Here is a 13574-nt window from a genome sequence, read left to right as displayed (position 1 = left end):
GCGTGCTATAGGGTTGAGTAACAGAGTTTTCCCTTCAGAATGACCTATTTACAAGCATTGGCGTGGGGTGATGACAATTCGTCCATACTGGTGTATTGGCTTTAATAAACGGGTTTATTCAACGCCGAGTCGCCTTTAGACCTCTTTTCTGGATCCTGAATAATTTTTTGGAAATGTGTTTTAAACTACAGCACTGGCCCCTATTTCTTTACTTTTTAAAGGTCATTGCCTCGGGGTAGGTGCATCAGAAGGCTGCTAGTCACCGTGACTCCGCGTTTTCAGCGCCCTGCTACCAGCCATGGTGGTTGCCAGGTGTGTTAATACAGTGGTTTCAAGTGGACTGAACCGAGACTACACTTCCCAGGATGCAGTGGTGAACCCCTCAAAGTAACAGCAGGCGGGTGTGTGACATGGGGAGCCTGGGCTGGGTTGGTTTGTGGTGAGGGAGGGAGGCTTTCTTACCGATCACGTCCTGAGACAACCCCGGCTCCGGTGGCGTACGTCGTGGCGATGACGCAATGACGCACTCTCTGGCGCCTCCGGATAAATACTGCTGGCACCGGGACTGTGCAACCAAACCAGCGCAGAGCCGATACTGGCATCGCGCGACTCCGTTCTGTGAGTACCACCTTTGAACCTTAATTTGTAATTTTACGTCGCAGATGACGAGGGAGTTTTCTTAGCTGTGGCTGCAGAGTGAGGAATAATGTAATCAGTTTGGAGTTAGATATTTTTTCATGTCACTTCCAAATCCAGTGTTGTAAATACAATATCCTGGTCACTTTATTCAAGGCCATCAGGGAAATGAGTGTTAGAACATCATGTTCTTGTCTGTATTTTCCCTCCGACTTCCCTGGTTTCACTTCTTTGTCTCGGTTTCGTTTCTGCCGCTTTTATTTTCTCTTCTTTCTTGCTCTCCCTCTGTGTCTTTTATTATTCTCTGATGTCTGCGCCGGTGTCGTTTCCTTTTACACTCTTTCTCTCCCTCTGTATTTCTCCTTTCCTTTCTGCCTTTGTCCTCGTTTCATCCCCTCTCAATCTAAATCTAACTTCTCTCTCTCTCGCTCTCTTTCTTTTTTTCTTTCTCTCGCTCTCCCTCTCTCGCTCCCTCTCTCGCTCTCTCTCTCCCTCTCTTTTTCTCTCTCTCTTTCTTTCTCGCTCGCTCGCTCTCTCCCTCTCTTTCTCTTTCTCTCTCTCTTTCTTTCTCTTTCTTTTTTCTCTTTCTTTCTTTCTCTTTCTTTTTCTCTCCCCCTGTATTTCTCCTTTCCTCTCTGCCTTTGTCCTAGTTTCACCCCCTCTAAATCTACATTCGCTCTCTCTCTTTTCTTTCTCTCTCTCTCTTTCTCTCTTTCTTTTCTTTTTCTCTCTCTTTTTCTCTTTCTCTCTCTCTCTCTTCCCCTCTCTCTCTCTCTCTTTTTTTTCTCCGTTTCTCGTTCTCCTTCTCTCCTTTTCTCCTTCTCCCTCTCTGCCTGTTCTAGATACGTATGTTTTATTGTATTTGGCCATTAAGCGCTGCACTCCCGTGGTATATTCAAGACGCTTTTCCACAGTGTACTTGAGTGAAGCGCATCTTTTCTGCATCTTTGGTGATTAGTTTGCCGCCGGTCTTATCAGAGAGGGAGGGGGGCCACCGCCTCCTCCATTAAGTTGTCAGGTAAAGTGAGTGTTATTCGAAGCATTTAAAATCAAAACACTTTATTGCCCCCGCACACCGCGTGGGTCAAGGGGTCGCTCCCTTCCCCCACGTGCATAATAATATGCAGATAATAAAGTCAGCACCTAAACACACCGCGGACGGCACCAGGGCGCCCTCGCTGTTCCCACAGCGGATGCCCTTGGGGCGTTCGGATCCACGAGGGGGTAATGGTTACTAACCCACAGGCCTTTTCCCCTGAGAGGCTGGTGGGCTGGTGCAGAGTCGGTGATTGCTGGTAGGGGCCGGGGGAAATGAACCAGCATTCCAGGGAGTGTGCAAGGACTGCAGCACAGTCAGTGAAAGGCGCTGGGGAACCGGGCGGATCACCACAGGGCCTTTTCCCCTGGAGGGGTGGTAGGTCTGGGGCAGAGTCAGTCAGACACCGCATGACCTGCTTTAGGCTGTTCCCCGGCTATATCCGCCTTTCTTTCAAAGACATCCACCTGTGAGGCTGTGTCCTTTTCCCCTGTAGGCCAGCCTGCCTACGTTAATACAGGATGTGACGTGTAAATACATGCACGTTCGAAATCCGACCCTTTAGAAGGTGTTCGCTCAAATATTTTTGTTTCCAACATAAAGTCTTTATTTGCAGTGTGTTGTCTCTTCCGTGTGTGGCTCTGTGTCAAGAATGCTTGTTCCGTGCAGAGGCGGGCCAACAGGTTTTGTTAAGTCAGCAGGTAGCGCAACCCATTGATGCTAAAGCACAGAGGCGTCTCTGCTAGTTTCCCCCCAAATTTCATTTCACTGTAAAAGTCTGGAGACTGGCCTCTGTACTTGGATTCTCACCTCGGAAAGACAAGGCAAAGCAGCAAACAAAAATGTACTAACTGCTTAAAGTTCTGCTTCACAAGTCCACAGACGTATAGAATAAAGCAAGAGTTCAAGTGGGCCGGGTCCTTTTGAGTTTTAGACGTGGAAGAAAATAAAAACAAACATTGAAACAAGTCCCTGTCAGTGCCTGTCAGTGGGTCAGAAAAGTGTTCAGAACACATGCTCATCCAATACTTGGCCTCTCCACGGAGTGTACAGAGCACTGGTCATGTATTCCAGTTGCACCTGGGGTTCGCTGCCGGTGTGTGTGTGTGGAGGAGGTACACATATGTCGAAATATTGACAAGGTGAAATAAAATGCAGCGCTTACAGGTGAGTGGGTGCATTGTGTATCTGGGCGTGGTGAAGTGAAGGAGGTGTGAGGATGGACATTCAGGAGAGAGTGAAAAGAGAATAACGAAGAGGCAAGGATAAGGTGTAGGATATGCAGATGGACGAGATACGGAGAGAAAAAGGACGTATGTGTGTAATACATAGAATGAACAACTCTCGGAAGACCACTGCCCCTTCCACAGGCCTCAGTAATGTTTAATTCAGTCTTACAGTTTCAGAATTTAAACATTTTTCAATATGAATTGTTTATCATAAAATGATTGTAGTTGCCATTTCTCTTATACAGCTAACAACCATTGTCAAAGCCAATAGCTCTGGCTGGTTTTAGATGTATCTCAGTTATTGTGTTCTAGACCTAGATGTAATTAGTGAAAGTTCAGAAAGGAGCCAACATAGCCGTTCAGGTGGCACATTATGGAATCACAGAAATGTTGTTTACATGTTTAAGCCATGCACTTAATTGCATCGGCCACTCCGCCTTTAGAGAATCTCCCTGCACTTTTTTCATCCCACTTAAAGTCCTGGTCTGAAGGAAGTGCTTGTCTGTGTCATCGACAGCGATTATTGTGCCTCAAGGAATCAAGCACAAGGCGTTAGTCATGCTTTCAATTTACTTAACCAACTTCAGTCACGCCCAGGTAGGACTTTAGAGAGGTAAACTTGCGAAAGAGACACCTCCATTTCAGTAGGTAATAGTTTTTGTTTGCATACTCAAATACATAACTCTAATGAAGCTGAGGCATCCACAACACAGCAAAAATGTTGTAGGGCAGCCCCTGCTCAGAGTGGTACAAGGACAATGAGGCAAGAGATAGTGCACAGCCGAGTGGGACTGGTAGGGGGTGGGCTCTGTTTGATAAACTGAAGGCTGTAAAGTCTGGAGTCCTTGTTTGGGCTTCATGTGTCACTGCAAACAGTGTGATCGTGGGCACATCACCTTCCTTGTCCTCCCATGACCATGCCAGAGTCCTTACAGGCAGGTTCATTCATACTAATTAAGCCTCGCTCAGAATCCAGGTGTTTACAGGGCGGGGCAGGTGAACGTGGGCAGGATGTCAGAAAGAAGAAAGACTTGTATGTTGTTCTTCTCCTAGTGCCAGAAACTCATTCCTGGCGCTAAGTTGATGCATGAACAACAGAGCTCTGTCTTTACCTTTCCTGTACCCTTTTCCAACTCGCCACCAATGAAGTTAATAACTGCCTGAGTTATGAAAGCACATAACACAAGCACACTTTTCTTTCAACAAAACCGCACAGCTGGCCTTTCAGGTTAAACAAGTACGCCTGAAATTGACCAATAGGAGCGAATATGTGTAAGAAATCGAGGCCTGCAGGTGACTGACTTCCTGTTGTAATTTCATTCTTCGCATGTGGTACCTTCCTCTCCCCCCTCCTCTCCATGTCAAAAAGAATGTTCCCACTGTGGGGTTCTGAAGGCTTCCTTAGGATGTTCAGGCTTGGGAGGCACCTCTAGGCTGTGACAGGAGTGGAGCAATGGAGACGGTGAATAAAGCTCATCTGAACCCATCTGGAGTCTGTAATTCTTCTGCCTGCAGACTTTCTTTGTAACACTTTCCCATTGGCTATGTGAATCTTCGCAGAGAGCCAATCTTATTACAGGCTTGTGTTTTATTGTGTAAACCCAGTGCGCCATGCAGCGACACAAGTTCTCATGTGCACTGCCTATAATTAAAAGATGTACATGTCTTTCATCCATTCTATGTGTGTGGAATGAAACACTGAATACACAAAAGAAGAACTTGACATCTAACCTGCAACAATGTGGCGTCATAACATGGACAGGCCATCTACACCCAGTTTAATCATCGATGTGTGTACTCAGTAGAACGTTGTGCACCTTCTCTGTGCCTACTACTCAGCGTTATCGGCAGAAGTATGGTTCCTTTTAATCAAAAGCAAGCCTGCTGCATACGAAAGCGGACACGTGCGACAAGGCAGTTTTATGCCAGAGAAGCCGCTTTCCAAACACACATCATATTGTTTCATTATCAACCTACATCTACGGGAAAACTATATCTAAACACTTTTTGCGTGCAAGCGGCCTGCAGCTCGAACTTCTCCATAAAAGTGCAAAATACACCCACCGAGCTTTGGAGCAGAACGTCTAGTAATTATAAGGTGTACATGGACCAGAGGGGCAGCTAGATCCACATTTCAGGGGGGATGGGGGGGGGCTACTAAAGATTTTGGAGGGGGTGCTAATTCTTCCAGCAATAGGTAGAGTAGTGATGCAGGGGCTCTAAGAAGGGGTGAGAAAACCAACAGAGCCTGGTTAACAAGTAAATGGTCTTTTAAAGACCTGTGAAGTAGTCAGGTGCAGCTGCGATAAGGCAGACGCCGGACCAGCCAGCCAACAGCAGCTCAAACACTGTCTCTGTGTGCCTATGAAGCTGTCTCAGCCCAAGCTGACACACACGATGGGGGAGGCTGAAGCCCTTTGAGCCCTATGGGCTTTGCTTGCCTGACATGGACTTGCACATGAGAAAAATTTATTTTTCAATGACTTGCATAAAATTCAGGTTGAAGAACAAGGGGGCACTGTTCCTAGGGAGGTGTGCGGAGTGTCACTCGCTCCCTTGAGAGAAGGTGAAGAAAGAGAAGTGAGTGCCCTAGGCCTGGGACTCACTGGTGACAGGGAATAACAAGTCTTGTTCCTTGTTGTCCTCACACACCCGAAGGATGTCATGCTTCATCATCGGGCAGTTGCTCCTCATTGGGCTGACGTTGCAATGCCCAACGGGTCCCCCGAAGGTCACTTTGTCGGAGATCTTCTATGAACTGCATGCGGGTGTGCAGGGGGAGTCCTAAGTGAGAAGTGAAAAAGTGCGTGCAGTGATTTAAAATTGACTAAGGGTTACCAAGAAAATACATTTTAATAAGGTGGTACCCTTGCCAAAGTAAAAGACCTGTAGGTTAAGTGTTACCCCACAAGGCGTAATGGGCCTGGGTAACTCAAATGGTCGACATGTTTCGCGCCTCTAAGGTTCCATAGGATCCGTGGCGCTTCTTCAGGACCTAGTAAACGTTGTGTGGGGTCTAGTGCATGTGTTAAGGAGTAATGTATAGAAAGACCAATAAATACAGAGGGTCAGTCACCCTTTGTGAGATCAATGCAGGGTTAAACCTGTGCTTACTACGGGTGGGCTACAACTAAATGTTTGAGATTGCTTCCTGATAGTTGCCTAGAAAATGCCAGAGGAAAACTCCAACGGCTATGTATGTGTGGAAGAGGTGTGGCGCAGCGGCCAGGGTGATTGACGCTGGACATGGGGATCACGGTTTGATCCCTGGCTCTGGCGGCAGGGGTCTGCCCAGCACCATGTGACTCTGGGCAATAGCTCGCTTAATCTTCCCGATGACCCCCAGCGCCTTGACACCTTCGGGTAATTGTTCGCGCTTTACAAATACTGGACATTTACATTTACAGGTGTCTGCACCTTACCGGGACAATAACTTGTCAACACCTACCCCGTCCTCACATCCAGCCAAGAACTTGCATAAAATGCACACATTAAAAATAGATGTGTACGCCAACAGATTAAAAATAAAACCAGAATGCTGTCAAGCAGTGTCCTTTTATGGGGACCAATAAGGCAGATAAGAGTGGAACTCAAATAGAAGTTGTCATGACGACCTGCAAAAACTGGCAACCAACGACGAGTGAGGTTAGAAGGAAGCCTCAATGACGGACAAGCAACAAAGCTGGTGAGGGGGCGAGGAATGAAGACAAAAGTGCTTAAATCCCAGCAGTAGCAGGAGGACACTAATCAAAGACAAGCAATGTGTATTTGGTGCACAATCCACAGAGAACCAAATGAGGAGAAAGTGAAACTGGCACACGCTGACCAATCAGGAGCCAGCAAATATGAGTGACGATGAAGCCAGCCAATGGCAAAGGACTGGCTCTAAGATCGCAAGCGACAGCACATGCACTTTCTCAGGTGAGACCAAAAAGCAGGCAGCGTATAACCTCCAATACAAGGTTGTAAATTCTTACGGTCACCTAAAGGTACCAGAAGGACAAAACAAGTGGAAAAAATAAGACCTGTGCCAACAGAGTCTACTGTAGAACAGCATTAACATTTATTTATATCATGTTTTATGGAAAATTGCAGTACACCATGTATGAAATACCGCTGTATCAAAGTTTATGCAACAAGTGACAAAATAACCAACTACTTAAGTCAGACATAGTCTTTACCAGAGCAAATAGTTGAGGTAAAAAAGCCAGTGCCTGAAAAATATTGTAAATCAGGCGGCCCATAGGAAAGCAGCTGAAAACATGTTTACAATATAATATTTACCCAATGGATACTTGCCATAAATGAAGAGGCTGGCGCTGTCATTGAAGCAGGCCCCTGAAGTGGAAAGCACCAGTGAGAGCCTCCAGTTCAAGAAGCTTATTCCTCATGGGGCAGCAGGTAAAGGGAGGAAGGCGTCCAAAGCAACTATCGGTAGATGGCCAGGCAGGCAAATTCACAGGCCTCTTCCAATATGGCGATGGAATTGCCAGGTGATGTTGTTGCAAGATTTGCCAGAGATGTAGTGGCTTCTTGGGCTGAGGCAGGAGGGGTGTAGCCCCAAGAAATATGTAGAGCGGCCACCTGGGTCCGTTACAATGCTTTCCCTTCTCATTACCCTTAGGATAGCCCTCCTGGACCCAGTGAGATCCCCCCTCCCTGGTGCACAATTATAGGAGCTTGGAAACAACCGGAAATGGGTGTGGAAGGGAGAGCACAAGTTACATTACACAAGGACCCATTCGTTTTTTGAAGGCACGGGGAGATGAAGTGATTTGCCCAGAATCACACGATGTTGAGCTGACGTCGAGACTTGAACCTGGTCCCCAGTTCCACAGGCAGCTCTGGCCGCAAGGCCACATCCTCTCCCGGTTGTATGTTCCCAGAAAGAAAAGGGTTACACTGGGGCGCCTTCTAAGCATCGGAGCCCAGCACAGTTAGACCCTGGCGCACCTTGGTGACCCTGCTCTGTCGAGTCCACCGGATTAAAAGCTCAGGAGTTCTTTACAACAGCGCCCAGGGCAGGGCAGCGCAGCTTTTCTGAGCTATACAGAGTTTTGCTTCAGTTCTGCTGATTACACAAACTCCTTAGTAAGTAGTTGCGAAACGACTTTTTTTGTTTTTTAGATCTCAGCGTCACTTGATTGGCCGTGAATTGGTTTTTGTTTGAGCCTTGCTGGCCACAGAGAGACGCCAGTTTACGTGCTTTACTACAATGCATGTTTCATGAATAGTTAGGTTAATGAATAAAGTTTTGAAAACTTGGAAAGTTGCACCGAGGAGGCCTCAGCTCGCGAGTACACATCTCCCTGGGTCACCCATCCGAGGACAACCCCTGCCAGCAAGGAGGCGTGGCTAGCAGCAAGCCACGCCCTCGATGCAGCAAACACGGCGGTTGTGGCCTAAGTGCAGGCCACCACAGTCAGCAGTGCGAGCAAAGTTACCCCAGTGGGCGACAGACTCTGTGGAGGCGGCACCACCGTGGGCCAATGGTGGGCCGGGCTGCCCTGGCATGCACCCAGGTAGGGCGTCTGATAAGATGAGCGGGGGCAGTAAGGGACACTGGGTGGGGTGGTGCCCACCTCTGAAGAGCAAACACTCCGTTTTCTGCGAGGATGCTGTATTCTGGAAGGTTCTTGATTCTTCTACAAAACACTCACATGACTACTTTGCTAATCAACAGGAAACCCGGGTGCCGTCTTTTTGTTGGTGACGAGGCAGTGATTGGTTACTTGGCAGTGCCCAGAGAGAGGGGTGTGTTTTTTCCGGCAGGTGTACCCAGTACCCCTGCACTCCATTTGAATAACCAGGTTACATCCTTTCGAGACATGGAAATGTTTTCTATGTAACTCATACAACAAACCTCATGTAAGAGATTATAAAGTCTCGTCGAAACGCAAAAAAAAGTCTATTCCTTCAACACTTGGAAGCTGTGACGTCAATAGGTTACATTATCACTGAAGTTTCCTGTGACATTTTGTAAACCTGAACCATTAGTGATTTAAAAGGCAGGACAATTGTTATTGTAAACCCTAAACGTGGCCCAGATTGTTACAGAGCAACTCTGTAGCCATTCAAGTACCTCTCAATTGTAAACACAGTAGAGAAGCAAGAGGGGACATTGGAGAGACCTTTACACTCCTCACAGGTAGTGAAGGCAAGCTGGGCGAGGCGCGAGCCTCTCCATCTGAAGCTCTAGACTATGTGGTCAGGGGTTGAGATAAGTCCAGAAAGAAGGGTGGGTGCTATGGGTGCTTGAGAGGGTCACAAGGAAGTCACATATTTGCAAAAACAAAAAAACCAACAAACCCAGGAGGATGAGACTTTGTTTTCATGCCTTCAGTGCACAGGAAATCTAAGATTGTTACCGGTAAAACTGCAGTGTAAACATAATGATGGAGCCGGGAAATCGGTTTATTTATAATGTTCCAGCAGCCACGCAAGTGGCAAGATTCGAGTTACCTGGCAATCCTTATCTGATGTCAAACTCACCATATTAGTCATTTCAGGCAGATTTGGGGCTAATTTCTGATATAGGGAAAAGAGGTATTTCAATACACCAGATTTTCATACATTTCTAGTGTAGTGAATTTACTTAAATCTGTGACTTCTGTTCAGAGTGAAGATTTGCCTTTCCTAGGCACTGCCATTCATTGCATCTGGATTGGCATTGCCGGGCTGTTCGGTGCAGGACTCCTCACAGAAAGCATCCCTTGTTACCCAGGGCAGATGCCCGGGGCATTTTGGTGGTTCTCATCTGACAAGTGCACTGAGGAGAGCTGACAGTGTGAAGAAGCAGAAAAAATTGTCTCATGAACTGCGAAGGAGAAGACCACGGCAAGGCGTGCACCAGGGTTAAGGGAGGACATTGGGTTCAGTGGCCGGAGCTGTACAGCAGTGGATGGAGAGCCAGGCTTCTCGTCGGAGAGCCAGGCTTCTCGTTGGAGGAGAGCCAGGCTCCTCGTCGGAGCAGAGCCAGGCTCCTCGTCGGAGGAGAGCCAGGCTCCTCGTCGGAGGAGAGCCAGGCTCCTCGTCGGAGGAGAGCCAGGCTCCTCGTTGGAGGAGAGCCAGGCTTCTCGTCGGAGAGCCAGGCTTCTCGTCGGAGGAGAGCCAGGCTCCTCGTCGGAGAGCCAGGCTTCTCGTTGGGGGAGAGCCAGGCTTCTCGTCGGGGGAGAGCCAGACTTCTCTTCGGAGGAGAGCCAGGCTTCTCGTTGGAGAGCCAGGCTTGTCGTCAGAGGAGAGCCAGGCTTCTCGTTGGGGGAGAGCCAGGCTTCTCGTCGGGGGAGAGCCAGACTTCTCTTCGGAGGAGAGCCAGGCTTCTCGTTGGAGAGCCAGGCTTGTCGTCAGAGGAGAGCCAGGCTTCTCGTTGGAGAGCCAGGCTCCTCGTCGGAGGAAAGCCAGGCTTCTCGTTGGAGAGCCAAGCTTCTCGTTGGAGAGCCAAGCTTCTCGTTGGAGGAGAGCCAGGCTTCTCGTCAGAGAGCCTGGCTTGTCGGAGGAGGAGAGCCAGGCTTCTCGTCAGAGAGCCAAGCTTCTCGTTGGAGGAGAGCCAGGCTTCTCGTCAGAGAGCCTGGCTTGTCGGAGGAGGAGAGCCAGGCTTCTCGTCAGAGAGCCAGCTTCTCGCAGCTTCTCGCCGGAGGAAAGCCTGGCTTCTCGTCGGAGAGCCAGGCTTCTCGTCGGAGGAGAGCCAGGCTTCTCGTCGGAGGAGAGCCAGGCTTCTCGTCGGAGGAGAGCCAGGCTTATCATCAGAGAGCCAGCTTCTCGCTGGAGGAGAGCCAGGCTTCTCGTTGGAGGAGAGCCAGGCTTATCATCAGAGAGCCAGCTTCTCGCTGGAGGAGAGCCAGGCTTCTCGTCGGAGGAGAGCCAGGCTTCTCGTCGGAGGAGAGCCAGGCTTCTCGTCGGAGGATAGCCAGGCTTCTTGCCGGCGGAAAGCATGGCTTCTCGTCAGAGGAGAGCCAGGCTTGTCGTCGGAGGAGAGCCAGGCTTCTCGTCGGAGGGGAGCCACGCTTCTCGTCGGAGGAGAGCCAGGCTTGTCGTCGGAGGAGAGCCAGGCTTGTCGTCGGAGGAGAGCCAGGCTTGTCGTCGGAGGAGAGCCAGGCTTGTCGTCGGAGGAGAGCCAGGCTTGTCGTCGGAGGAGAGCCAGGCTTGTCGTCGGAGGAGAGCCAGGCTTCTCGTCGGAGGAGAGCCAGGCTTCTCGTCGGAGGAGAGCCAGGCTTCTCGTCGGAGGAAAGCCAGGCTTCTCGTCGGAGGAGAGCCAGGCTTGTCGTCGGAGGAGAGCCAGGCTTGTCGTCAGAGGAGAGCCAGGCTTGTCGTCAGAGGAGAGCCAGGCTTGTCGTCAGAGGAGAGCCAGGCTTGTCGTCAGAGGAGAGCCAGGCTTGTCGTCTGGGGAGAGCCAGGCTTGTCGTCGGGGGAGAGCCTGGCTTCTTGTTGGAGAGCCAGGCTTGTCGTCGGAGGTGAGCCAGGCTTGTCGTCGGAGGTGAGCCAGGCTTGTCGTCGGGGGAAAGCCAGGCTTGTCGTCGGGGGAGAGCCAGGCTTGTCGTCGGGGGAGAGCCAGGCTTGTCGTCGGGGGAGAGCCAGGCTTGTCGTCGGGGGAGAGCCAGGCTTGTCGTCGGGGGAGAGCCAGGCTTGTCGTCGGAGGAGAGCCAGGCTTGTCGTCGGGGGAGAGCCAGGCTTGTCGTTGGGGGGGGGGGGTAGAGCCAGGCTTCTCGCCGGAGAGCCAGGTTCTCATCTGAGAACCAGGCTTCTCGTCGTAGAGCCGGGCTTCTCCTCAGAGAGCCAGGCTTCTCGTCAGAGGAGAGCCAGGCTTGTCGTCGGGGGAAAGCCAGGCTTGTCGTCGGAGGAGAGCCAGGCTTGTCGTCGGGGGAAAGCCAGGCTTGTCGTCGGGGGAAAGCCAGGCTTGTCGTCGGGGGAGAGCCAGGCTTGTCATCGGGGGAGAGCCAGGCTTGTCGTCGGGGGAGAGCCAGGCTTGTCGTCGGGGGAGAGCCAGGCTTGTCGTCGGGGGAGAGCCAGGCTTGTCGTCCGGGGAGAGCCAGGCTTGTCGTCGGGGGAGAGCCAGGCTTGTCGTCGGGGGAGAGCCAGGCTTGTCGTCGGGGGAGAGCCAGGCTTGTCGTCGGGGGAGAGCCAGGCTTGTCGTCGGGGGAGAGCCAGGCTTGTCGTCGGGGGAGAGCCAGGCTTGTCGTCGGGGGAAAGCCAGGCTTGTCGTCGGGGGAGAGCCAGGCTTGTCGTCGGGGGAGAGCCAGGCTTGTCGTCGGGGGAGAGCCAGGCTTCTCGTCGGGGGAGAGCCAGGCTTCTCGTCGGAGAGCCGAGCTTCTTGTCAGAGAGCCAGGCTCAGGGAGGAGTCTGGTGTACAGATCTGCAGGCAGTGGCACGCAGCAGGCACGTCTAGATGCCAGGGATAGGCAGAATAGACTTCATGTGTTGAAGCAGGGAAAGGAGCCAATAACTGGGTAGCACGCTGAGTCCTCACCAAGAGTGGACAGGGTTAGGAGCTAGAACCACTTAGGGAGACAAGGAAACAGAAACACAGTGCCCCTCTGCACATTATTCTCACATGTAAACTGTCTGTAGTTCTCACTAGAAGGGGTCAATAGAAGTGATTCTGTATCCGAACCCTAGAGCATAAATATGAATAACTGCACCCACGCCCGACAATTCAACAAAAGGAGAAAAAATAATGCACTCAAAAGACTGAGCAACAAGTAGCACAGGCGCGCCAACGCCAGTAGGGCTGGCCTTGGCAAGCGTGCTATATTTGAATGTTTTTTCCAAACACAGAAACAAACAATTGGAAATATGAAAATATGAAAATAAATGAGTGGCCCAGCAGGCTAGGCTCACTGGCCCTGCCACTGAAATGCAATTCTTTTCTCCTTTTCGGGTGGCTGTGCACATGTGATCAGGAAAATGCTGTCACTCAGAGTGCAAGACAGCCAATGGATGAAGTGGGCTGATCCATTTCCTCATGCTGTGCTCTGTGGTGGGCAAAGCAACATGTGTAGGACACTTGATTTGACTACTGATAAAATGGAAGAGGGCGGGAATCTTTATGCACCAGCATCACTAAAGCATGTGATAAACTAACACATCTTCTTGCCCTGAAGGAGTTTCGCCCAAAAAAAAGGAATGAAAGGCGTTGGCTGTTTGTTGTGGTGCTGAATAAACAAGAACAACAATATTTTTGGGAGGGTCAGAGGCAATATTTTGAGACCAGCCTGGATACCTTGCCCCAATGAACAATGCTCATATACCTATAGTATCCAAGGGTCTACACAACGCTTCCAAAGATTGCAAGATCTGCAGAGAAAACACACCATTGGGACGCTTGCTGCAAAAGGAACAAGTTTCTGGAAAAATATTAACTAATTTACCGGATTCCCACCACTCACCAAGATGGTGACGTGCTTCATCATCTGGGTCTCCTCTTTTCAGTCACACGAGTGACACTCAGGGCTACAACCCCATCATAGTGAATGGGAGTCGAGGATATTTTAATATGACTCCTATCAGATGAAAGTCATGGAGTGTGTAGGAACTGAGTGCAGTGCATAGGTGAAAAGTGAAGAATTAACAGTGAATTATGAGAAACCCTAAATTTACTATTGTCTCTCAAAATTACAATTAAAAACAGTGCAAAAAAGACAGTTTTACCTAATAGCTGTCTTGCAAAAAGATATACA

At 50.0% G+C, this 13574-nt stretch overlaps 1 protein-coding gene across 1 annotated transcript in view; it reads left to right on the top strand.

The window, feature by feature from the left end:
- Nucleotides 1–498: 498 nt before the first annotated feature.
- Nucleotides 499–13574, top strand: part of LOC147666129 (catechol O-methyltransferase-like) — an 89448-nt gene continuing 76372 nt past the window's right edge. The window contains exon 1 of the mRNA XM_086949285.1: nucleotides 499–618. The gene's annotated coding sequence lies outside the window, so the exon portion shown is untranslated. The remainder of the gene's footprint in view (nucleotides 619–13574) is intronic.

The sequence above is a fragment of the Lissotriton vulgaris genome, unplaced genomic scaffold (assembly GCF_964263255.1).
Source record: "Lissotriton vulgaris unplaced genomic scaffold, aLisVul1.2 SCAFFOLD_1952, whole genome shotgun sequence".
Taxonomy (NCBI): domain Eukaryota; kingdom Metazoa; phylum Chordata; class Amphibia; order Caudata; family Salamandridae; genus Lissotriton; species Lissotriton vulgaris.
Note: the sequence above shows the minus strand (reverse complement) of the source record. Positions and strands in the feature narration are given on the sequence as shown.